Source organism: Macrotis lagotis, chromosome 2 (genome assembly GCF_037893015.1).
Source record: "Macrotis lagotis isolate mMagLag1 chromosome 2, bilby.v1.9.chrom.fasta, whole genome shotgun sequence".
NCBI lineage: Eukaryota > Metazoa > Chordata > Mammalia > Peramelemorphia > Peramelidae > Macrotis > Macrotis lagotis.
Window position 1 is genome coordinate 22,722,533 of NC_133659.1, and position 27,253 is coordinate 22,749,785.

A 27,253-nucleotide genomic window follows, 5' to 3' on the forward strand; every position below is an offset into this window, starting at 1 on the left:
ATAAAGGGCAAAATAGTATGTTTCAATCTACATTCAGACTCCATCAGTTCTTTCTCTGGTTATGAATAGAATTATTATTTTTATGAGTCCTTTGGAATTGTCTTAGATCATTGTATTGTTGGTATAGCTAAGTCTGCCATAATTGATCATTATTCACTGGTACTGTTATTGCATACAAGGTTCTCCTGGTTCTGCATACTTCACTTTGCATCAATTAATTTGTCTTTCTAGGTTTTCTGAGAGCAACCTGCTCATCCTTTCTAATCACATAATAGTGTTTCATGACATTAATAAACTACAACTTGCTAAACCATCCCCCAATTGATGAGTATATCCTCAATGTGCAATTCTTTACCAGAACAAAAAGAGCCACTATAAAGTTTTGTACAAGTAGGTCCTTTTTCTTTCATTAACCACTCTTGATGAAGCTACACTATTATTTTGGTATCACTGCTTTTTCTACATTATCATTAGATAAGCTTTGATTTTTATGCTCTAGAGCATTCCAAGATCCAAAGTCTGGTCTACTGCTCAGTACTCCATAGACTACAAAGTTTTGTTTTATTATTTGTAAAATCAGGATAAACATAAAAATCTCACCTCAGATACTGCTCAGCCATGTATTGCCATGTTATCACCTAACCTCGAAATTTCAATTCTTCTTATGCAAAACATCTATAACAATCATATTCTTTATACTAATGAGACTGAGACTTTGGATATAGAAACCTACCATAGCTGTGATGTAATATTTTCTTACATACAATACCATAGCACATTTCCCAGTAGAAATAATCTTTTGAAGGAGGTTATAATTCAAGAATCTCAGAGTTAGAATCAATTAATTAATGAGCATTTATTAAGCACTTACATACCTAGCACTGGGAACACAAAAAGAGGTAAAAGACAATCCTTCCCTCAAAGAACTTATGGGAAAAGCAATATGGAAACAGATACATACAAAAGCAAGCAGAATTTTAACTTGCACCTATACGAGAATCCCTACTGCAGTAGTTCTGAAATGTGCTATCCTAACCTCTTCTTAAAGACCTCCATTTTAGAGGGAACTCACCACTTTCTGAAGTGGCCCATTCTATTTTAGAATAACATCAATTGTTAGGATATTTTCCTCCTATAATGGACTCTTACCTTTGCCTAGTGGTCCAAGTTCTGCCTCCAGAGACAAAAGAGAATAGATCTAAAACTTCATTTAGGTTGTCAAGTCATTTCAGTCTTACCCAACTCTTTATAGTCATATGAGTTAAGATACTGGAGTGGTTTGCCATTTCTTTTTCTAGCTCATTTTACAGATGAGGATAGTGAGGTACATAAAGTTAGGTGACTTGCTCAGAGTCACACAGCAAGTCTGAGACCAGTTTTGAACTCATAAAGACTTGAAGTCCAGAAAGTCCTGTTTGAGTCCTGCCCCAGATACTGATTGGATGCATTAATGCTGAGCTTTCATATAACCTTGCAATTTCTATTCCTCATATGCAAATATAGAATAATCATATTCTTTATATTAATGAAGCTTAGACTTTGGTTATAGAAGCCTATTATGACTAAGATTTTTTTTAGGTTTTTGCAAGGCAAACAGGGTTAAGTGGCTTGCCCAAGGCCACACAGCTAGGTAATTATTAAGTGTCTGAGACCAGATTTGAACCCAGGTACTCCTGACTCCAGGGCCAGTGCTTTATCCACTATGCCACCTAGCCACTCCTAAGATTTTTTTCTTTCCAGAATTCTTATGTACATAAAGCAGAGTACAAGATCATTTTTTTTTTAAAAAAAAAAAAAACTTCCATTTTGCAATAATACCCAAGCAGTGCCAAAGTCATTACTAATCCCTCCCCCATTTTCAATCATCCTTCAGTTTGGGGATTGGCTGGGAGTAGCCTATGGATTTTCATTCTAACCAGACTTAGACTTGATCAGAGTATACCAGCGTCATGACCACCATTTCCCAAAAGCTCTTTCCACTCAATAGAATAATTCCTTGATCACAGAAATGGGGCAAAGGGCAATGTAACTAGTAATTATGGAAGGTCACTCTCCTCTCCCTATTTGGGAAGCTAGAAGCTTCCACTCTTACCAACTTAACCATGCCCCTGATTAATATAATTTTCAAAAAACATACTTCTGGTATCAATTTGCCTTGATTCATTAACTCTTAAGTTTCTGAAAATACTGAGTTTGCTTCAATTTCCAAAGCCTTTATAAAAGGACTCAAAAATAAATATACTGATCCTGGCTCATGTGTAATCAGAAAAATTTAATGCAGCAAAGAGGAACTGTAATATGCTAAGAATAACATCCATTCAAAAGTCATTATCAAATATACTCCACTCCAAGCCAATAGACCCTAAGACTTATCAGCTGGAGATCTTGCACAGCTGTTCCTTGTACTGCAGTCTGCCTCTCTCTAGAGATACAATCAGTTTTGAATTGGTTACTATTCAAGACCAATCACCACATAAATCAGTGAACACAAACTGAAATGCTTCACATTCTGACTACAGGCATATTCTGTTTCAAATTGAACACTAACTGTAGAATGGAAGGAAGGGAGGAAGAAATTTGTGTATGTGTATGTGTATGTGTGTGTGAGCTAAGTGATTTAGAGATGTCATTTGATCCTCACAAAAAACCAGTCCTATTAATGTACCTATTTTACAGTTGAGGAAATAGAGGCATATATTTATTAGCCATGTGACCCTAAACAAGTCATTTTTAATTTTTAATTTGTGTTCCTGAGTCTAGGTCTAAGGACTTTATCCATTATGCCACCAAGGTGCCCAGTGACCTTGATCAAGTCATATCTTTCCATACCTCAATTTACTTAAGACTTGAGCTTTAAGATTTCTTTCAGTGCTAAATATATAATCATATGATCTCACTATGGGGTTAAGTTCTTATGTTTGTCTGGAGGCAGTAGCAACCTCCAACTGGGCTTTGAAACATTTCATTGAATAATCATTCAAGATTCAGTCAAATGATAAAGTCATTTGTTGATCACTTAGTATGCTAGACATTAAGAGGATAGAAAAAACAAACTCAATCCCTGTGTTCAAAGTATATATATTCCTCATAAGAGGCAACCATGCCTATAGAGAAGTGGCAGTTAAAGAAAAGTATTTTGATATGAAAACTTACTGGATGGTAAATAGAGTCAAAAGGACTGGACTGGCAAAATTGAGCCATACTTTGTAGGGAAAAATGGTGAGATTTATGGCTTTAGGAGTAGGGAGGGAAGAATAAGGGCACCCCCATGTTTAGAATAGCAGTGCTCCCAAAGAGAAACAAAAAGGGCAATGTAGCATGAGAGAGTGAAGATCTATAGGGTATACACTCTAGTCCTTGTAGCAATGATGGGTGAGATAATTGGAGAAGGAGGTAAAGTCCAACATTGCTTAATTGACACGACTCATGTCATAGTTTGTGATTATTCATAAGGCAATGCTAGTCAGCTAGCATGATGAACACCTAGTGCTAGGCCTCAGGTAATTCAGTGGATGAGGTGGGGAAATTTGGGTAAGGTTCTTTCACTGAAAAAATTAACCAAAAGGAAAAGTACCTCTATGCACAAAATATTTAAAGTGAATCTTTTTGGGGTGACAAAGAATTAGAAATTGAGGAAAGGTCCATCAACTGGGAGAAAATTGAGCAAGTTGTACCATGTGAGTGTGATGGAATATCATTGTGCAAGAGTAGAATGAGTAGGATGCTTTGCAGAAAAAGTTGGAAAGACTTACATGAACTGATGTTGAGTGATTAGAACCAGGAGAACATATTACACAGTAACAGAAACTTTGTGGGCTGATCAATTCAGCTCTTCTCAGCAATATAATGACCAAAGACCATTCTAAAATGCTATCCACACAGAAAAAGAACTATGGAGCAAACTATTTTCATTTTTGCTGTTTGAGACTTCTCTTTTATTCTGTTTCTTCTTTCACAACATGACTTATGTGGAAATATATTTTCAAGGATTGCACATGCATAGCCTATATCAAATTGCTTATAATCTTGGGGAGGGGAGGATGGGAAGAAGAGAGAAGGAAAAAAAATGAGACTCAAAATCTTATAAATAATAAATGTTGACAACCATCTTTACATGTAATTGCAAAAATTCTATTTACCAAAAGAAAAGATGAAATGATTGAGTAGCGAAATGGTCATTCTCAGTACTATTGGAGTTGTGATAAGTATGGTGTTGTTAACTAAGTTTTTAGTGTGCTGTCTCTAATCTGGTCATAACAAAGCAGATAAGAGATAAAGTGCCAGTAAATCAATATAGGGGTTTATTACCATTTTTTTGTAAGGAACCGATTTGCAAATCATGGGATTCTTCCATTCCTTAGAGGTCTAACTTGATCATCTACCTTGTAAAGCCAGATATTCTGTATATGCTTATGTGAGCAAGTGGATCATAGAACAATTAGATTTGGAACTTGAATGATCTTCCCCAGGACAAGCCCACAATTTTGGACAATAAGATTACATCACTTGTGACCATCCAAGTGAGAGTCCTGTAGGAATGACTGGACTGATTGTCTAGTTTTGGGTTACAGTACAGTACAAGTTGTACTGAAATACTTCACTTAACACAGGCAAACACAATTCAGAGAAAAATACAAGACCTGACACATTACTTTTAAGCTACTTTGCTTTCACTGTTTTTCAAATTCCAGAGCCTGCCTGTAAAAATACTCTCTAGAAATTATTATCAATTATAAATTATCAATATTGGGGTGACTAGATGGTGCAGTGGATAGAGCACCAGCCGTGAAGTCAGGAGGACTTCAGTTCAAATCCGGCCTCAGACGCTTAATAATTGCCTAGCTATGTGGCCTTGGGCAAGCCACTTAATCCCATTGCCTTGCAAAAAAAAAAAAAAAAACCCTAAAAAAATTATCAGTATTAAAATCAGAATTCCCTTGACATTTCCCTCCTTTTGGTCAATAAAGGCAGAGTCCCTTAAAGACTGATGATTTTTTTTATTTTGATACATGATTTGTCAATTATCTAATAAGTTTAATACATTTATAACACTTCTTAATTATAAAAGTTTGCTCTAAAATGAAAGAGGGACATAGTTATATGACAAAGACAAAACTGCCTTAGCTTTGTCTTATCTGACAGTCGATGATGTTGCCACAGACTTTTAAAGGTAAGGCTCAAGATTAACCAGGTCAGCAATTTTCCTTTTCCATAAAGGAAATGTTTGTTGGTCCTTCACTGTCTAAAAAGACCATAAATTCAGGGAGGTGATGCCATGATAAGCACATGAATTGGATTTGAGTGAGGGAGGGTTGTGTTAAATCATCAGCTTCATTTTCTGCTCCAAAGCCATCTTGGTCCAGGAGTCAGATAGGAAGCAGGATGACTGGAGATGGCCCTGGATGTGAAGCAGTCAGCATTAAGTGACTTAACCAAGGTCATACAGCTAGCAAGTATCTGAACCTGGATTTAAACTCCCATCCTCCTTACTCCCAGGCCTGTATTCTATCCATAGTGTACCACTTGGGTGTCCAGAAAGGAAAAAACATAACAGGGAAATAGAGTCAGGAGAATGTTATCTAGGCTATGTTTCAGGCCATCCTCATAATAGGATGTCTCAGAGACACCTTAGCCATTCATGGTATTTTCTATCATTGGCTTTATATCAATTTGGAACGATCCTGGTAATCAAAACTCAAAATAAATTATCGTCCCAGTAACTATCCTTCCACAGCAAAATCTTTCACTACATCTTCAAACTGAATTACATTTAGAAAAAAATGACTACTATGAATCTTTAACCCAAGAGGAACAGTAGCAAGGAGAAAGAAAATCTTAGTTCATGGATAATAACTGCAAACCTCAGCCCGTGTCGGCTTTCTTGGGTCTGGGGTCTATACCAGAAGTCAGCTGAGGCATTGGGTGTTATATTACTATCTCAAAGAGATTGAGTTTATGCAAACCAAGTGGTCTGAATCTAAGGCCTAACAAAGGTAAAGGAAGATCTTTGGGCCTGTTCCTCAAACAATTTAGGGAGGGAGTTCTTAAATATCCCATTAGCTCTTTCAACTATTCCTGATGATATAGAATAGGGGTGATAGGTACAATGGAGGTGCTGCAGCTTAGCTAATGAAGCTTCTATGAAATAGGTATCTCTACTTCTGTGTATTTCTTTTAAGAACCCCCTACTATGGAATGATTTTTCCTAAGAAGACTCCTAAGCCCACGGGCTTCTTTTCACCCACTAGAAAAACATACAGACTTTAACCAAAACATATTTGTAACCAAGGGCAGATGACTGGTGGGTGATGAAGTTGATCTGTCAGGTTACAAAAGACACATCTGGGAGAGGAAACTGTTCTCAAGTTGTCTTCAGTGACTTGGAAGCATGGTGCTTGGGGTGGAATACATCTCATAGACAGTGATGGAAACTATCCCACCACTACTGTTGAGCCAGCTCTCCCAGCTTGTCAGGTGCCCAATGACTGAATGAATGGAGGTATTAGTTCTTAGGGAATACTCTAAGTCCATTTGAACCAACCCATAGTTCAGCAGTCTCACCAAGTTTACATCCCTTCTTTGGAGTCATTCCTGGATTGTAGTTTTAGCTGCTTGGTCAGCCAAGTCATTTCCACAAGCATGAATGCTGTTTTCTCAACTGTGCTCTGGAATTTTAATTACTGCTATGGTCTGGGGCAGCAGCAAATAGTCTAATAAATGAGAAACCTGTTTCTGATTTTTTATGGGTTGTCCCGAAGACAGGTAAGGAAGCCCTAATGTTTCCACAACATCCCAAAGTCATAAGCCAAGTCAAATATATTCCTGCTGTCTGCTTCCTCGACTTTGGCTTGTGCTAAATGAACATCAGGTAATGATGAAGAACCAACAATCAAATCTCCACCCTTATTTCTGAAGTAGGATCTTCTCAATATACCAGTCTACTCCCTTTAAAGCAGTTTCCTTCCAGTCCTTTTGGGGAGAAATCAAAGAATTCAGGTATATTATCCAGTCATGTTCTAAAGTCTCACTTTCCACTCCAGTTAGATAAATGGTAGAGTTGAGTCAATTTATGCCAACTACATTCCATCCTTTCTTAGAGGCAAATCAATTTGTATCCTCTGAAACCCACACACCAGAGGGCACTTGGTTAAGAACTAGATGTTTAGAAGGGATTAAAGAGGGTACCCAGGGAAAAAAGACACTAGGATGTGTGATCCCTCCTGGGTCAATTGGGAATGACCTTTCTAAGGATTTCAGGAACCTGGACAGAAGGACCAAAGGCACTGAAACTTCTAATAAAAAGGGAGAGTGTTTCTGAGACATGGGCTACAATGATCTCAATAGCAGTCCCCACAACTGAGATTACTCTCTTGACTCCTGGAGAACGGGGAGGGCAGAAGAGTTTAAAACAGAGTATGGCACTGGTGTCAATTGGAGTAGATACGTCTTGCTCTTGTAGGGGTAAAGAAACATTTCTAACAGGAGTCAAGGGGAGAACTGGCATGACCTGTGTATCTGCCCTTTTGCCACCCTATCACCCTCCACCCTGCCGAGTCTAGTCTTGCACACTACCTAACACAGTATAAACACCATTCAAAAGGACACTACAAAAAATAACACCACAAATACAATTAATCCAAATTGTGCTAATAAACCATTTGAACTACAAGAATATTCTACAACTTTAACCAAGCGTGATTAAAGATATTAATATCAAGTCATTTAATTGACTAAAAAAAACAACTGAGTAAAGCAATTCTTAATCAAGAATTTATGTGTGCAACAACAATAAAATAAAAAACAAAAATGTGCACAAAAACTTTGCCAATCCATGTGCTAGGTACTGGAAAGAAAATAAATTGTCCTTAACCTTGAGTGATCCTGGGCACAAATAGGGACTCTGGAATGTTCCTCACATTGATAGGTGGGTTTGCTCAAAGGCTGGGCCCAATAGTGAAGTGGTGGTGGTGGTGGGGGGAATGAGAAGCATTGAACTTACCAGAGAGGTGAACCAAGATTCTGGAACATGTTTTCCTGAGGACCCAGTCTCAATTCAGAAAAATGGAAAGTCCAAGGTTCTCTCTTCCAAAAGCATTCCCTTAGAAAACTGCTGCCACCAATTATTAGTAGTCTAGTTTTTACAGAGCTTCTGTATCTGTAACAGAAATAGAAAAGGTGGAAAAAGGACGGATACACAGGTCGTGCCAGATCTCCCCTTAACTCCTGTCAAGACAAAGCAGGGCAGAGACAGAGTGCCAGTAAATCATTTATTAATTACTTTCTTTGCAAGGAACCACTTTTTAAATCATGGGATCCTTCCATTCCTTGGAGCTCCACCTTGCTGTTGTGGAGCCAGTTGTAGGCATGTTCTTAAGTGGACAGGTTGATCCCAGAACAATCAGATCTGAGCTATGAGTGATATTGCCAGGAAAAGTCCACCAAGAAGGACAATACAATTACATCACTTCATGGTCATTCAAGTAGGAGTCCTCTGGGAACAGATGGGTTAATTGTACAGTTTGGGGGTTACAATACAGTACAAATTATACTGATACACTTCACTTAGCATAGTCAAGCACAATTCAGGGGCAAAATGCAGAACCTGTAATGATTGAAACAAATTACTCTTTACCCCCTTTATTTTCACTGTTTTCCCAGGCCTAGCACTTGCCCCATCAAAAAAAAAAAGATCTCTAGAAACCAAATTATTATTATTATTATATTATTAGTATTATTATTAAATTCATTACACATCATTAATCAATATAAAACCATTATTACCTCACCCATGCTTAAGATCAATTTGATAAATTTTATTGACATAAAAGTATGATCATGTCCCTTCCTCTTCTTCTAGCCTTCTCTTCCCCAGAATACGCTTTCAAGCTGGTGATAGATTATCATGTGAAAACAAGTATAAGATTTGTTCTTTTTGATCCCAGAGGGCAGGACAAGGAGATGGGGTAAAAAGCCAAAGCCTTATGAGGAGAAGAAATAAGAAGATAAGTCATAGAGTGGATGCAGGATCTGACTCAGTCACAGATCCTGACCAACACATATTGGTTGAGTGAGGATGCCATCAGAACCCTAAGAAAGTTGTGGAACAGATGGATTGGCATCAATGGAAGCAATGGAGAGTTCCCCAGGCAGAAAGAGTCTTTAGGATAGATAAGACAGACAAAACCACTTGGTAAAAGGAGACAAGGCTAATCTGCCGTCTGTCCTGGTAAAGGACAAGCCCCTTCAGGAGATCCCAGATGCTTTCATCAAAGATCATCATCTACATGACTAACTTCTCCCAGAGTTGGTGAGGATAAATATGTTGTCAGAACTCTGAATTATTATGTGAAATGTGCTTCAGGATTATATATAGGGTCTTTTACTAATACAGAGAGAAACATGGTAGGACTAGCATAGGGTTAGAAAAACATGCAGGATAAAGCAGAAGAGAAGGAAGATGATACAAGGAGGAAGGAAATAGAGATGTTTCTTCCTGTTAGAAACTTGCATGTGAATTATGACTAAATGACCTCCTATGTACATCTGTAAGATTAGAAGTTGAAGAGCAGGTGCCCATCGGTATCGGCAGAGGATGTCCCACCCTTGGAGGCATTCTCTATATGAATGAAAATACAAGAGATGAAGTTTGTAATCATAACAAAAAAGTAATAAAATATATGGATAAAGTGCCATTTTGCTGCTTAAAACTTGGAACACACTTCACATGCATCATCTCATTTGAATTTTTCAAAGTCTCATGAGCTACTCAGGTCTTAATATTACTGATATTGAAATGGATAAAAAAATTAACATTTATATCAACACTAAAGTTTGTAAAATACAGATATTATCTCATTTGATAGAAATAAATCTCTCTGGTAGGTGCTATGATCATCTCCCCTTTTCATAGGGGAGAAAACTGAAACTGCAAGTGGTTAGATGACATGTTTAGGGTCAAATAACTCTCAAATATCAAAGGAAGGTACAGATCTTCCTGGTCCCCAAATCCAGTACTTTTTCTTCCACACCAAGTTGCCTCTCACAAGGAATCAATGCCACCAGCACAATCAGAATAGGGTTCGTGTGCTTTGCCTGTATTTAGAGAATATTGACTGGTTCAGTTATATATTTGACCAGGATAATTTTAAATATAAGCTATGGTTGTTTGGTTGTCCCTCATTTTCTTTTTTTTTCGGTTTTTTGTTTTTTGTTTTTTGCAAGGCAAACAGGGTTAAGTGGCTTGCCCAAGGCCACACGGCTAGGTAATTATTAAGTGTCTGAGGCCCGATTTGAACTCAGGTACTCCTGACTCCAGGGCTGGTGTTTTATCCACTGCGCCACCTAGCTGCCCCTGTCCTTCATTTTCAAAGAGGATCAATGACATAACAGGCTGATGTCTTGATTTATGGGTGAATTGAATTTAAATGAAGCAGAGTTGTGCAAAATCATCAGCCTCATTCTCTCTTCCAGTCATCCAAATCCAGTGGCAAGACAAAAGTCTAGATCACTGTGGATGACCCAGTAGTATATAACTTTGGCAGCTTCAATGTCTGACCATATTGTAAATGCTTTACAGTACGGCACCTGTTTCAGCCACCTTCGTGGCCATTGGATCAAATTGTTTTCACACACCCATTCACCTGGAGAAAGTTTTCACATTCATGAGGTAGACACTTTCCTAATTCATCGACAGGTTGGAAGTCAATCAATTACCCTCGTGAACTGGTTTAGCCCATCTGCTGATATCACTCAAATCAACACTAGCCCCGAAAATGGATGGTGCCCATTCTTGGCCGTCACCTGGTAATGAATTATTTGAACAATAGTAGATGAAAACATTGACTTTTGAGGCTCTTTGGGGTCTAGGCCATGAGTATAGGAGGGCCTCTCAGTGGACCTTGAAGTCTAGATCAGTGGGAGCCACTACTTGTGTAGATCTTTGTGGTAGTAGCAAATATTCAAATAGGAATTTTGAAGGGCAAAATAGAGAAAGGTTTCAAGTGTACAGCAATTGAACATGGTGTCAGTCAGTCCTTAGAGATAGGCAAATGCTTTTCCAAGGGACAAGCCATGGTTTCCATTGATTTTGACTGACAGAAAGGGAATTAGTTTCAGATCCCCAAATCCAGAGTGGCCAAGACAGGAACTTCAGTATGTTCAGTGTGACAAAACTACTGATTCACCTTGGGGAGAATTCTCTTTCCTTTTTGAAGGGCTGAGTTACCCTGGAATGGGTTCCTCTGAGATAGGGGCCATACCACATTCTGACAATGTCAGGTGAGTTTGAATTCTGGGGAATGCACTAATAGGAAAGCAGCATAGACCCATGAGTGGCAAGCAGAAATTATCTGAATACTATAGCTATGGCCAATTGTATCATAATGTTGGATGACTTAGGATAGAAGTCCATTTTAGGATGGAAAGGCCATTTTGATGATCAGTCCATTGAGAGACACCTTTGGATATGCTGGGTTTTTGGATTGTCTCGAGATGTCACTTCTGACCGAGTTGCCTCACTGATACAGGAGGAAGAAAAACCATTTTAAAGGCCAAGAGACTCCTACAGTATCCAGACTGATAGTCCCTTTCCTACTAAATAGGCCATTAGGTAAAAGTTATAGAAAAGGTAAGTGAGAAAGATATCATTGAATAATCTGGCCCTTCACTATCATAAACATAATTGTGCAAGTCATGCCATATGTATGACAACCTGGTCATCTTTGCTGCATTTGTCCTTCATAATCAGCTTCTTGAAGTCAGAGTTGAGTGATCAGGTAGACTTCAAAGGTGGATGATCAGCCCTAAAAAGGACTGAGCAAGACCTCACAAATGAGGTGTTGTCTTCCTCAATCACCTCATATACCCCCGAATTGTCCTATTTAATAGAGAAGGGTTAATCATGGAATAAGTGCACATTATGAGAATTCTTCATGAAATCTACAATTTCACTATTAGCTAGCCCTCAGCCTTATCTGTTTACCCTCAGGTTGTTTTCATTCTCTCATTATTATTAATTTTTTATTATTATTACTTATATATTTCTTCCAATCCTTTCCTTCCCATTATGATAAGCTTCTTGAGGAAAAGAACTGTTTTCTATTGGTCCTTCTGGACCCAAAGTCCATCAGGGCATCTTGAACATAGACACTTAATCAACACTTCCTAAGCTAAATCATTCCAATCTACTCAAGGGACTTTGAATTGGGTCTCGTAATTTCCTTGTGAAGAGCTGCTCAATGATGCAAGTTTTGGCTCTCTTTCCTCACAAGTGTGAACTTCATAGAATGTCTCCCAAGGCTGAGCACTCAAGCCAATTATTACTTGTATGCTTTCTCTGATTTGGTTCAGTATAACACCACTCAATTCAATGAGTCTTTAACTTTGGACCTACTATGGTCAAAACCTTTCAAATCCCCAGTCTTACCTTAGATGCACCAACCCCAAACCCTGGAAAACTCTAGCATATGGCCAACCCTGGTTTGTTGCTCAGGTTCTAGGGTTTCACTCTCTCCCAACATGTTCAGGATTTGCTGGAAGGATGTTGCAAGATGGTTGGAGGACTGTAACCTCCAAAGTATCTGGTTCCAATTAAGAGCCACGCCTATAGGATTAGAACTTGTTTAATGAACACCTTCATTTTGCCCAGTTCCAGCTGGAATTTCCCATAGGATTCCTACTCATTTCTTCCTTCTTTCATTTTTGAACTTCACTTCACTGTCAAGAGTCCTGGACCCTTAATGAAAGTTGTACAGCAGTTTCCTTTACACATTTTTATAGAGGACAACAGACATTTCCCCTCACTGGAGACTCCAGGATGCTCCTCTTATTTACAAGTTTCCAGTCCATCCAGTTTCAAACAGTTGAAGATTACAGAGCAAGGTTAAAGTCACTGAATTGATTTTTATAGCTCAGTACCCCCCCCCCAGAACTCAGGTCTGAGAACAACATTCTTCTCCCTTTTCCTTAGCAACACAGATTATGCTGAGAGGAAGGATGCTGACAACTTTGATCCTGATCAATGCTGGTAATTAACAGCAAGGACAAAAGTCAAAACCCCAAGAAGCCCACAAGCAAAGAGAGCCTTCAAACAGTCCCACGCTTCAGAAACTTAGGAGTCCTCTTCCAGACCACCCAGATTCTAATTCAATTAATATTGATAGAATGTGAATTCATGATAATTTCACTGACCTCCTAGAATTTATAATCCTGAACTCACCATTTTCATCTTCATTCAAAGAGACGGTCCATTAGTTTCTCCATCTGGTCCTTAGCTTTTTGATTATCTACTTTGGTAGGATCCAGTCCATTAGTTGGGTGGTCTATCTATTGGCTTTCATCCCAATATCATCAAAAGGCTAGAACTGTGCATTAACCAAGAGATGGAAAAAAAGTGGGGAGGGGGAAATAGTAGGCACTGGGGAAATAATAAGATCTAAGCTTCACGCAGGAAAAAAAAGTCAGGAAAAAACCCACTAACAAGGTCCTGGGAATACAAACGAAGAAGTATAGGAGAGAAGGTAAGCCAAGTTCTCAAGATGAGCCAGTCCTTGGAAATATTATCAGCCAAGTGGTTAGAGAGCCTGCCCTTTCCTCTGCTGTATTTTCCCCACTTTCAGGCTGACCCAAATTGCTAAGTCATTGCTTTAGCTAGCAGAATATTTTCTTATTGCGTTCTGAGGACTTGGAAAAATATTTTCATTTAGAATACTGCTTCTGGGGCCCATTCTCAAATGGAAGGTTAGGCATTCCAGGCGAGGACAGACTGATTTTGGAGATGCTTCTTGCGAGCTTGGCCCATTGCCTCCCAGGAGAGGGGCCAGCATCTGCTCAACTCAACTAGGGTACAAGGATGACTTCCCACTAAAAATAAAACTGCTTTCAGCAAATTCCAGAAGCAGTTTGGTTTTGCCAGACAAACCCTATTCCCCCCAAAAAATTATCTGACCAGTCCAACTTATGAGACCAGATTTGACCACCTACAAGGATGATTTTGGGAGCAAAATCTTTGCCACCACAAAACGAACTGCTATAAATATTTTTCTACAAATGAGTCTTTTCCCCTTTTCTTTGAATTTTTGGGCTACAGACCTAGTAGTGGTATTGCTGGGTCAAAGGGTATGCAGTTTTATAGCCCTCTAGACATAGTTCCAAACTCTTCTCCACAATATAAGGCCAGTTACAACTCCACCAACAATGCATTAGTATCCATGCCAAAATTTCTTAACTTGAAGTCCATGAACCTTTTTTTGAGAAGATGGGGGGCAAGTAACTTGATAGACTCTTCGTAATCCTATGTATTTTATGCATTTAAAATCATCACCAGATTGCCAAAGGGACCGACCCTGCCACATACAAAAAAATTTAAGAATCCCTGCCTTAGATCAGTGACCTCCAATTACATAATTTCAGGAATAAGGAAAAGGGATCTCTTCCTGGAATCAAAGATCCTAGATTTGGTATTTATCAGCTATATAATCTTAGCCAATTTACTCTTCTTCTACAAGTATCAGCTATTCTCATCAGAAATGAGTTTAGATCAAATCCACATATTCCAATTCTATCAAGATGTTTTCATCCTCAAAACTTTTCCTAAGTCCCACGTGGGACTTTTGGTGGCCATGGTTATGGGACACATCTAGGATATGGGCATTTTTTTTGTTCTGCACCTATCTTGGAGGTATAGTTAAGGAGTCAGTATTGTCATTGAATTGTCCACCTAGATCTGCAAAACACCTTAGAAATCTTCTGCTCCAACCCTTTCATTTTGTAATTGAAGAAATGGGTTTTGAGAGAGTAAGGGATTTAGCCAAGGTTACGTAAATAAATAAAAATTTCATTTCAAACTCATAACTTTAGATCCCAAATCTAGCACTCTTGCAGGTATCTCCTGCCTTTGAGAATGTATTTCTTCCAGTATACCAGCCTTTTGGAGACAGCTCATGAAGTTATTACTGAGAACAAAATCAAGAAAAGTATTTGTTTCCATTGACTGATGGTAGGTAGAGCCAATGAGCAAAGGAAATGAAATGAAGGCTGGATCAAAGACCAGAGACTTGACAAAGGTAAGCGTAGGTGCTGCTTGAATAGCACCATGAACCATGACTTTTGCCTGCTGTAATATATATGAGCATACCTGAAAAATAGTGGTACTTCAAATGCTGACCCTTTTCTTTCTCTCCCTTAGATGGTTCAATTCATAAATTCTTTAATTTTTTGTTTTACATACTTTTAAAATTTTGTTTTAATAAATTTTATAATCCTATGTTTATTCCGCAGTTTATATAGTACTTTAGAACTGGTTCATTTGATAAAACCTGATCTAGTTTAATGATCTTTGATTTATGGATGTACTTAATTGTGAACAGGAGAATTGCAAGAGGTAAAAAACATATTAGAAATAACAATTAAGACACTTGAGCCTCAGTCCTAAGTATAGACTTTCTCCTAGCTTGGAATGGAAACAAATGAGAGAATCTTATGGGTTTGATTTAAAAAACAAAAACAAATTTCCCAAAAGGCAGAACCACATTAACTAACTAGAATAAAATGAGTCAGAGCATTATTTTTCCATGTGAGACAGTGCTGGGATGTTAATTCTCATTTTTTTCCATTCTCATTTTGCTTTTTCCCATCCTATATACAGAGGAAATTCTCTTCAAGAGTGGAGTTGGAAATTATTACTAAGGAGCTGAAACTACCCACTGGGTATAACAGGTGGTATGACATATTCCATTGGTGGGGGGCCAGAGGAGGGAATAGTCTATCTTCTACCAACATATACTTATCTAGGGGGCATGAAATGTCCCATTTTCCCCACTGTCCTCACAGTCACTTAACAACTACATTGGAGTTCTTTTTTCCTCAGTTTCAGGGGAGGGGGGTCTCAAGCACCAGCACCTTTCCCCTCATTTGACCAATCCCCCCCCAATATTCTACATGTACACACATGGCATTGTGGGAAGGAGGGGGAAAGGTCAGTTCACCTGATCAATACCATCTGGAAGCTTTGTCACTACTTGAGGACCTCTTATCCAGGAAGGGGCCGGGAAAAAAATATCAGCTTAACTATATAACGCTCAGAGGAAAAGATATTTGTGGTTAGAGATATCCAAGAATATTTCTGTTGTTACAGGGTTCGTTCACTGTGGAAATACATCTTTTCTCAACACTCAGAATAAAATATTTATGGTTGGAGATTCCGTCTCTGAGAACATTCCTATTAATGCATTCTTATTTTTGGTGGAAACATAGCTAGTTTCAGAAGACAAGATAATTGTGGCAGGAGACAGTCCCTCTCTCAGAACAGCCCCATTATTCCCAGCCGACTCTCTATGGAAATGCATCTCATCTCAGAACACTGAGAAGACAAGCTATTTGTAGTGTGAACCACAATATTTAGTAACATTTAAGTTACTGCAAGTTTCTGGAAAATTTTGGGCAGCTGAGTGGAACTGTGGTTAAAGCACTAGTCTTGGAATCAGGAGAACAGGAGTTTGAATCCAGCCTCAGATACTTGACTCTTACTAGCTATGTGACCTTGGGCAAGTCATTTAACCAGATTGCTTCACATCAAGGGCCATCTCCAGTTATCCTGATTCATACCTGGCCACTGGACCCTGATAATTCAGGAGGAGGAAGTGAGACTGGTAACTTAGCACAATTCCTCCTCACTCAAATGATGGCATCACCTCCCCTGATCTCATGGTGGTCTTTGAGAATGACAAATATACTCAGACCTCTCATCTTGGTCATGATGCCATGAAAATTGAAGGTAAACTGATGCACAAAACAAAGTATTCCTCTTCAGACTTCCCTTCCTTATATGAGTACAAATCACATAAAGACAAAATATGGAATATACCTTTGGAAAGAAAATGTGAAATAGAGAAGGCCAGGAAAAGCTTTCTGGAAGAAATGGAACTTGAGCTAAATCAAAGAGAGCCAAGGATGCCAAGTCAGTGAGGGAAAAACACCATTCCAGGTTTACCAGTGGAAAGACTATCTTCCAGGCAACAGACTTTCAATGTTTGTTTGGGGGTTTTGTTGAGAATAGACATCTCTGGAACTATAACCCCACCCCCCAAAGGGTCCAGGTGCATTTACAGCTAAAAACGTGAATATGGAGATTTTACCCCCTAAGACCAGTCCCACTACATCCCCAAGGACACACACAGGTTTCTATTAGTGCCCTTGGAAGGAAAAATAAACTTGCGTTTCCTAAAGTAGTAATGCCCTTCCCAATAGGACCAATACAGTCCATATCACTAATTGCAACAAGGGAAAAGAAGAGGGAATACATATTCATTTAGCACCTGATTTCTGCAAAGTAATGGCATTAGAGTTTTCCAAATATTGCTTCATTTAATTCTCACATCAACCCAGTGAGGTAGATGCTTTTATTTCCATTTTAAAGGTGAGGCAAGTAGAGATTAGATAACTTGCAGTCAAATTTGAACTCTGGTCTCCCTGACTTCAACCTTAGAACTCTAACCATAGCTGCCTCAATGTCTAGAACTAAAGGTAATAATGTTCCAGATAAAATCCATTCAGAGCAGAATGCAATAAGTTTATCACTGCCTTATCCTGGACTGCCTTAAATGAGAAATACCCTTCAGTCAGTGTCAAACCATAGCTCGAAAAGCTATTAATTCTGAACTTTCAGACTAGAGCTTTTTCAGGAAAAGATTACTTCTTATCCATGTTATTAGGTAGGGTTCCATGACTTAGTTCTACAAGCGTTTGTCTGGTAAACTCTTAGTAATACATCTTAGGAACTCAATTTTGCTGAAATCTATCATTTCAGCAAGAATAAGGGAATATTGGCAAACCAAGGAAAATGAAGATGAAAAATCAGAAATAACAGACTTCTGGTGTCCTAGAACCAAGATCTCATGACTTAAACCTTGTTTATTAACTTAGCCATGGTATTTCCCATACTGACTCCTCATTTCATTGCTTAGTGTGACCCAAGCTCCTATTGCTGCCCTCATCCCCTTCTCCCACAATTCAATATAAACACTCACAGGTTTCAGAAGACTGAAAAGTCACTGAGAAACAGAATGACATCCTCCCAGAATATTCACATTTGGACGAAAAGATACTCTCTTCTTCATTATCCAAATCCATGCAGAGATTTTCCAGGAGTAATTTTTCTTTCTTTTTTTTTTTACTTAAAGATTTTATTTATTTTGTTTTACAATTTTCCCCGAATCTTATTTCCCCCCCCACCCCCCACAGAAGGTAATTTGTCAGTCTTTACATTATTTCCAGGGTATACATTGCTCTAAATTGAATGTAATGAGAGAGAAATCATATCCTTAAGGAAGAAACATAAAGTATAAGAAATAACAAGGTCAGACAATAAGATATCAGTTTTTTTTTTCTAAATTAAAGGTTAATAGTCCTTGGTCTTTGTTCAAACTCCACAGCTCTTTCTCTGGATACAGATGATATTCTCCATTGCAGACAGCCCCAAATTGTCCTTGGTTGTTGCACTGATGGAATGAGGGAGTCCTTCAGGGTTGAACATCACCCCCATGTTGCTGTTAAGGTGTACAGTATTTTTCTGGTTCTGCTCATCTCACTCAGCATCAGTTCATGCAAATCCCTCCAGGCTTCCCTGAATTCCCATCCCTCTCCAGGACTAATTTATATCATCTCATCTAAAAGAAGGGTTGAGAGAAAAAGACTTCCATCTCTCAATCTAAAGTCTGATTCTTCAGCATTTGTGACTTGAGCTCAAGTTTTCTTGGCTCTATCCATTAGGCAGCATTGCCTCTGAACATAGGTACACACTTATGAATGTGTGAACATATGTACAGGAAAATAAATTTGGGTTCCCTAAAGTAGTATAACATGAGTGTAAACTCATACCTACATGCATTCACATATACACAGACATATGCACATATTTATATTTACATGTATATAAAACCCTGGGACTTAAAATCTTGCAACATATAACACCTAAGTTCTTTTAGAAGTACAAATTGAAATATCAATGGACAGGATGTGAGACATGGTGTTAGAAGTAAAATTAAATTGAACGATAATTTTATCATAGAATCTGAGAAGTCTTATGAAGTTTTGAAAATATAGAAGAGTTAAAATAATTAGCTAAGTGGAAAATTATATATGAGGTTAAAAAAAATTAGAGAAGTGACCCAGAATAAGAACCAAATCACAAAAAGGATAGACAACAAAACAAGCAAAATGAAGGATAAATCCATAAATCAATAAAATTAAAAAAATCAATAAACATTTAGTACAGATTTAGGAGACACAGAAATTCAAATGTTAGATTAACTGAAATTATGCAAGATGTTGAAGAAAAAGATGAAAAATATTTTCTACAAACTGTTTAGTGAATTTTTACACAAAAGGCAATATATGGACATCATGGGGGCAGTACAGAGAAAACTTCACTTTGATTCAGTCATACCACAAAACCATGAAACTCTAAAGGCAAAAAATTCAACATCACAGGAGAAATAGAAAATATTTAAAAGGGAGAAAATAATAAATATATCCTACTCTTCCCTTCCTCATTAAGTTTTTGAATGAAAATAATTTCTCAATTGGCATTATTTTTTCAATTATGAAAGCTTTCAGCATTCATTCACATGCTTATGCATAATTTTAAGTTACATAATTTCCTTCCACCCTTCCAACCCACTCCCCTTCAGTGGAAAACAGTCAGGTGAACATTGTACATACACATTTGTGTTTTAACATCTTTACAATTTAGTCATTTTTGGTATGAGGAATTAGGATTAAGAAAAAAGAGATAGAAAAGAAATAAGAGAAATTCTTAAAAAGTGCATGTAGTAGGGGCAGCTAGATAGCCCTGGAGTCAGGAGAATTGAGTTCAAATGTGACCTCAGACACATAATACTTACCTAACTGTGTGACCTTTGGCAAGTCATTTAACCACATCACCTTGCAAAAACAAAAACAAATAAAAAAGAATAAAAGCTATCTGCTTCCATACTGGAAAAAACTAAATTCAAGTTTGTAATAAATATGGGAATTTTCAACCCAATGAGACAAAATGCAAAAAAAAAATTCACATTTATTACTAAAGAAGTAGGTAAACACAGATGTGAAAAAGTGTAGGTTAAATATCCAACCAGCCCTCTCCCACCACCAGACTTGGCCTAGGACCAAACCTTCATCCCCCCCTACTGTCTAACCCAATTGATCAAGGTTCAGACTTGAGGAAACCCTATGTTTTCCTGGCAAAGGCATTGGCAAAGATCAATCCTTAGTGTCCAGCTTCCCACGAGAACTAGAAACCTGGGGTTTATCTCCATGCATATGGTACTTTGTCTTCCTATGGCTGAAATGTTCAACTACTAAATTAATCTAGCAAAGGTCCCAGGATATGAGTGTATGAGTAACTGAAAAAGTCACATTCATAGACAATTCACTTTCCTACTCTGTGTCAGTTTACCCATCTTTAAAATCAAGGGCTTTGGATTTGATGAACTCTTAAGACCCCTTTCATCTGTCTTGAATCTAAGATCATACATCTTGGAAAAAGAATGGGATTAGGACCCAGGTCTCTTTATTCCAGAAGGAAGAGCATTTTTCCCTTTCAATTCCTCCTCAGTGCTTGGATATGTGGAAAGAAGAATATCAGGATATTTCTTTCATACACAAGAAGTGAATTTACTTAATTATGACATCAACATAAAGTTCCTGAGAAAAAGAATTGCTTTAATCTTTTTCTTTAGAGTATGAGCTCCTCCAGAGCAGGCATTGTCTTTTGCCTTTGTGTTCCCCGTTTAGCATGGTGCATGTATCAAAAGGAAAATTCTTCATTTCAACTTTTACCTTAAGGAGGCAAAATTTGGGACAAAGAACTTTCTTAAGGTTATTTATACATTTGACAAGGTAGCAACAAGTTGATTGACTGATCACAGAAGATCAGTGATGGCTTCAAGGTAGGGACATCTTTTATAGGTAATATTAAGACAATCTAGATAGGTCGACCTCAGCAAAAGAAATTGAGCCCTTATTTCTCAGTTTTTCCTCAAGGGAGCAAGAAGACAATTTGCATGTTATTAAAAAAAAGTAATATTAAAAGTTTCATATTTGGTGTTCTCTTCCCTACCATAGCTAACCCCCAAAACACTGATTTAAGGTTGTGAAAATTCAGATACTGAGCCAATGTAGCTTTCAACATCTCCCCCATTTGGTTCTAACCACATATATGGAAATGAATGAATGGCAAAATAAAATATACATGTGTATGTTGATATATAGATATAGACATATATTAGATATATTAGATATAGCACCACATTCAATCTCATATCCTACCTTTATCCCTAGTTTCATTATTTTAATCTCTGCTGCTAATTAATGTCAAATTAGCGATTATGAACACGGGGATTTAAACTCACCATAGGAAACAATTGTCACAAAGCATAATTCCACATTTCCATCAATGTCATAAAACTGAATAAACAAAGATGGTCATAATTTCATGTATTCCCCAATGAGACAAGCCTTTTCAAATAGGCCCCATATGTAAAACTAAGACATATTACAGATCAACCACTTAGAGGAGCACACCATGTAAAAATTTTAGAGGGGGAAATGTGTATATCAGCAAAATCACCAAGAAAACTCGGTAAACAAATACCATGAAACAAAAAACCAAATACAATAACGAACATCAATATCAAATAGCAATCCTCCTTGACCGTTACACTCCCAATGTTTAGCTAATCAGCAAAAAGAAGAATCTTTTGCAAAACAGATCTCAACACAATTTAGTATGCCCTCCTAAATCTGCTTTTCCCAGTAACTAGTTCATGTGAAAAACAGCTCAAACCTCATGATTCTGGTCTTATTAACAATAGAATCATAAAAATATCAAATTTAGGAACTCACAATTCACTTGAAACTTTAGAAAATTTCAGTTATCACATACTACTATTTCTATATTTCTTTATAGTTAGCAGTGCTACTTTATATGTAAGAGTCTAAACCCAGTTTTTAGAGGTTATGGAACATGTACAAGTCTTTTTTTTCCAGAATTTATTAAAACATGTCCAAAACCTATATATTAGAATATATTTGACATATAAATCATCTCATCGCCTTTTTGAAAATTTCCACTCCAGATAATTTCCCCTTAGGAGTAGGAGATATTTTAAGATTTAATCTCTTGCATGAATACATAGCTATCGGTACTCTTGGCAAGTAGACTCTTTCATTCTGGATTTGACTTTACACAAATGAATTTCCTTCAAGACATTTAACAACAAAAGATTGGGGAGGGGATTGTGCAAATATAATAATCCTTAAATACATAGGACAGTTTATATAATCTGAATGGTCTATAGTAAGACGTGTTCAGTTAATTAATCATGTTCAAATGACCATAAATAGACTTTTGCTCTCAGAACTTCTTTAAAAAGAGGAAATATCTCTAAGGATAGTTTACATGCATTTTGGGACATGCTCTACACACACACACAGATTCTAATCCTAGATTAAATAACAAATCTAGGTAAAATCAGATTTCCTATCAAGATACCACAAGACAGTTCATAAATTACTCTTCACACTAAGATAACTATACCAAAAACCTATTCTTTAAGATTGGAACAGAAGTATCTAACTAACCTCATAAATGAACAGATTTATATCTTTATTTCACAAACTTTTTTTTTTTTTAGGATTTTGCAAGGCAATGGGGTGGAGTGACTTGCCCAAGGCCACACAGCTAGGTCATTATTAAGTGTCTGAGGTCAGATTTGAACTCAGGCCCTCCTGACTACAGGGCTGATGCTCTATCCACTGCGCCACCTAGCCACCCCACACAAAATTCTTTATTGAATCATTTCCATCTCATTCTGAAAGAATGAGATTTAATCTCATACGTCTGATAAATTCAAAAGCTAATTTAACTATTGCTTAGGCAATGAAATAACTGCAAATTCAACAAGAATTCCACACTTACAGCTTATTACAGTAATTCAGATGCCTTAGTATTAACTAATAACTAAGTTCAGTATTTCAGTAACAAACTTCCACTGGGCCCTCTCTGATAATAAAATTTGCTTTGAGAGAAAGACGCAGGGACATTGTACTAATAGTATTAAACCTGGTTTTCCAAATATTTTTCTACCTTCTTTTAATTCATAATCTAACAATATCCATTCTATAAGAGAAGTTGCCTTTCTAGCAACATATCTGAAACAAAAATTTATAATTTCGCAATATAAGAACATTTAGAAACACAATAATGCCATTAACAATATCATATATTTGGGGGCGGCTAGGTGACGCAGTGGATAAAGCACCGGCCTTGGAGTCAGGAGTGCCTGGGTTCAAATCCCGTCTCAGACACTTAATAATTACCTAGCTGTGTGGCCTTGGGCAAGCCACTTAACCCTGTTTGCCTTGCAAAAACCTTTAAAAAAAACAATATTATACATTTGAAAGTTGAAACAAAACCCATTACCAATCAATTGACCTCAGTTGATTGAATACATTTCCAAATTACCTTACGTAGAAAATTATGCATCTCATCACATTGGCATTTTATGCAGATCACATCCAAAACACTATATAGACTTAGCAAGTCTATGGTAATTATATCCAATTAAAAATAATAACAGCATTTTGATAGTACTTGTCGCATGCCAAGGCACTGTATTAAGCATTTTACCATCACATAATTCTCTTTACAGATTAGTAAACTGAGGTAAACAGATATCAACTAATTTAGTCATACAATTAATAGATTTCTTAGCACCAAATAGTAAATGTAGCTTTTATCAAAATCTCAATTACCATAATTATCCTGATTGGTAAAGTAAACAGACTACATTTTGATTTCCTTCAGGACAGATCTCCGATCAAATTAAATCAATTTATAATTGCTAATGGTAACATTTAAAATCTGTTTATCCAAGCCCCATCTACTGGTAGCCCTTCAAAAAGAGAACCATTATTCATAAACTAATGTGTCAAAGGATCCTTTTCCTTTGTCTCTTCTCCTATAGCTACCTAACTAGTTCAGACCCTCAGAGTATGTTTACTCCAGGTCTCAGTCGTGTGCCTTATTTATCTATTTTTTTCCATCCATATGCACATGTATATTTTTTAAGTTACAAAATTTCTTTTCCTCCTCCTTTCCCAGCCCCCTCCCCTCAACAGCTAACAGGCTAGCATTGTATATATGTAATTTTGATAATCATGTTTACAGATCAGTCATTTTTGGCGTAAGGAATTAGGATTAAGGAAAAGAAAGATACCACTGGACAGTTTTATTTAAACTTTTTTGTATTCTTCTGAAGAACAGGGTCTGTTTCATCATCTTGCTGACTCTGTATCCCAAATCATCAGACTATGTCTGTCATGCATGTTTTTTACATTCGTTTGTTCATTTTATGAAGGAGATTAAGATGGAAAAATGTAATGACTTGAAGACACCAAGTGCTTTAGGCATGGAACCAAAGACCTGCAAAAAGTAGAAAGAATATGGGGTGAGCAGGGAAATTGAAACAGAGAAGTAGCAAATAAGAGGAAGCAAGGGGATCAAAGGAAAGAAACTGTGGAAAGATCATTGAACCTCTAAATATAAGTTGCTGTATATACTTAAAAGGAAGAAGACACAAAATGAACAACAGAAGACTAGAGAATGTGAAAGGTATATCTTATGAGGTCCTCAGGCCTGCAAAAACAGGAGAAGGGAATTTGTTCTATGTTAGGGAAACTAAGAAACATACAACTACTTCATTTAAGTGAAAAACATTTCCTTTGGGGGTCATTTCCCTTCATTCTAGAAGGCCACCCTTGCTTAAATCAATCATTGAAAATGAACTTCTAATCCTAAAGCATTTATATTCATGATCATTCAGTCAAAAGAACTAACCAACAATAATCAGAAAATATATGGGATACCAGACTATATAGAGCACAACTTTCAAGCGTGTACAATAAGGAAGGCATCATCACCCTTTTAAATGATCCCAACAGTAATACTGCAAGTTTATGTTAATATACTTCCTTCAAGAATAGTATTTTGGGGCAGCTAGGTGGCGTAGTGGATAAAGCACCAGCCTTGGAGTCAGGAGTACCTGGGTTCAAATCCGGTCTCAGACACTTAATAATTACCTAGCTGTGTGGCCTTGGGCAAGCCACTTAACCCCATTTGCCTTGCAAAAAAAAAAAAACTTTAAAAAAAAAGAATAGTATTTTAAGATCAATGGTTCCCAACCAGGATAATCCAATGGATGCTCCAAATCCATTTTTAAAAATGTTTACATGTGTTGAAGTTTGGACTCCTTTGTCATCCAAAAGGGTCATTTCAACAAAGGTAAATCTTTCCTTTATATTTAATGTGTTTCATCATTGCCATCATGTCTCATTCAAAAAGTATCTTCCAACTACTATTTTTATTAATAAAAGGAAAAGAGTTTGTAAAACCCATCACTGGACCCTCTTTTTGTTAGATATCAAATATCCAAATATCTTAGTCTTGACCAAATAACTAGGGCATTAGAGTTTGGGGAAAGAAAAAAGTAGTAAAGTCCAGAGGGATCATAGAGTTATGGATCAATATTGTTCCTCCTTTGCTTCATCTGTAAAATGAGAATGGGATGTGAAATGACTTTTCTTAAGGTTGACTTTCCTTAAAGTTGGCAGAGTTCAGATCTGAGCTTTCTTCAGTTCCTTTTTCCACTAACACCATGCTGTTTCTAAGATTGTAATTTTTTATTAAAAAAAAAAGCTCAAATGTGCAAAAAATCATTGTAGAAGTCATGTATCTCTGGTGACTACTCTGAATGACCTGACTAGATGTGATAAATGTTTTAAGTTCAGGATCACATCATCTATAATAACATGGTTGACACTACAGTGGTCAAACCAACATAATTTTCTGTACTCAACTCACATACTGAATGTCAATGTAATAGGAGTTACAATAATTATTTCTTCCCAACTATCCAGTCTTCTATAGCTAGAGGAGAAAGTACCATCATGCCAGACTTCTGTCATCATAAGGAAGAGAGACATCATTCCATCAAGTTTCTAGTTTGATCTCCTGCCACGTGGGAAGGGGAATATGACCCACTCCCCTTCTGCTCTGAGTTCTTGCTTCCCCAGTTGAAATGAGGAATGCCTTTCAAGAATCCTACCGTAGATATTGAAAATATGATTAATAAGTTTACAGTGATTTTGTATCCATGTAGGCCATCATTTAAATACCATCACACGTCCCCTACTGGCTCATTCATTATTCCCATTCACCTCAGTCTATCCTACCCCCCACCCCTGACCAAAGCTATCTAATATATTCTATGGTCTATTAGAGCTTTCCTAATAGGGCAAATGACAAACTTCTTTAGGGCTAGTAGAAAGTGGCTGAGACACCAAAATCATAGCAGTTTTGCAGAAAAGAAAAATATTCCAAGATGGCCCTGCAAGTTGCATTCTGAGACTGAGGGGGAAACACGTAAGCAGTAGAAGCCAAGACATTCTTCGGCATGGATGTTGACTTCAGGGTTGCCGGTATACCTGAAGAGAATTTACAGATATTTACATTTTCATCTTCAACTTACAACTTTTTCCTCTGACTTTGAGGGGCAGACAAAACCTAACATCTTTCTCCTTCAGAGCTCCTATTTATAACTAAAGGGAGATGGCAGGAAGACTGGATTAATTGAGGCCAAGGGGTTCCCCAAAAGAAGAGAAGAACAAGCACAAACAAGTATTTTTAATTACCCAAGTCCTTGTCTCTAGACGTTATGGCAGCCAAGGATGGGGGGAAGAAAGGAAAATTCAGTGTCTGAGGGAGAAAGGGTAAAGTGGATGATCTTGTTACTGAGAGAAGAAGCCTACAGCAAAGGAAACTAGCTAGCATGGAGAAGGTTACATGATGGGAATCTATCTCAATTCACCTGAAATGAATCTGACATTTAACCCAATCCAAGTTTTTGGAATTAGATCTTTTGATATGAATTTGTCATCAACAGCAAAATCTGATATTAGAACAAAAAGACCAGAGTTGCTGACACTTCCGGTCATTTCACTCAGACTGTGATGGCAGGGAATGCCATTTATCTCCAGAAAGAAAAACAATAAACATAGGAGACTATAGGATATGGTTTTAAGAAGATTTTAACTGTATCAGCTGGTCCTGGTAAAAAAAAAAAACACTCCACTTGTGAAATTTGGATTATGGGGTTAGTATGAAATATCACTGCAGCCAAGGGAAGCTGGGGATTTA

At 37.3% G+C, this 27,253-nt stretch overlaps 1 long non-coding RNA gene across 1 annotated transcript in view; it reads right to left on the reverse strand.

Moving 5' to 3' along the window:
* The window catches only part of LOC141510939 (uncharacterized), a 133,743-nt gene that overhangs the window by 33,672 nt on the left and 72,818 nt on the right, over positions 1-27,253 (reverse strand). The window contains exon 2 of the long non-coding RNA XR_012475205.1: positions 8,000-8,155. This is a non-coding gene — a long non-coding RNA (uncharacterized LOC141510939). The remainder of the gene's footprint in view (positions 1-7,999; positions 8,156-27,253) is intronic.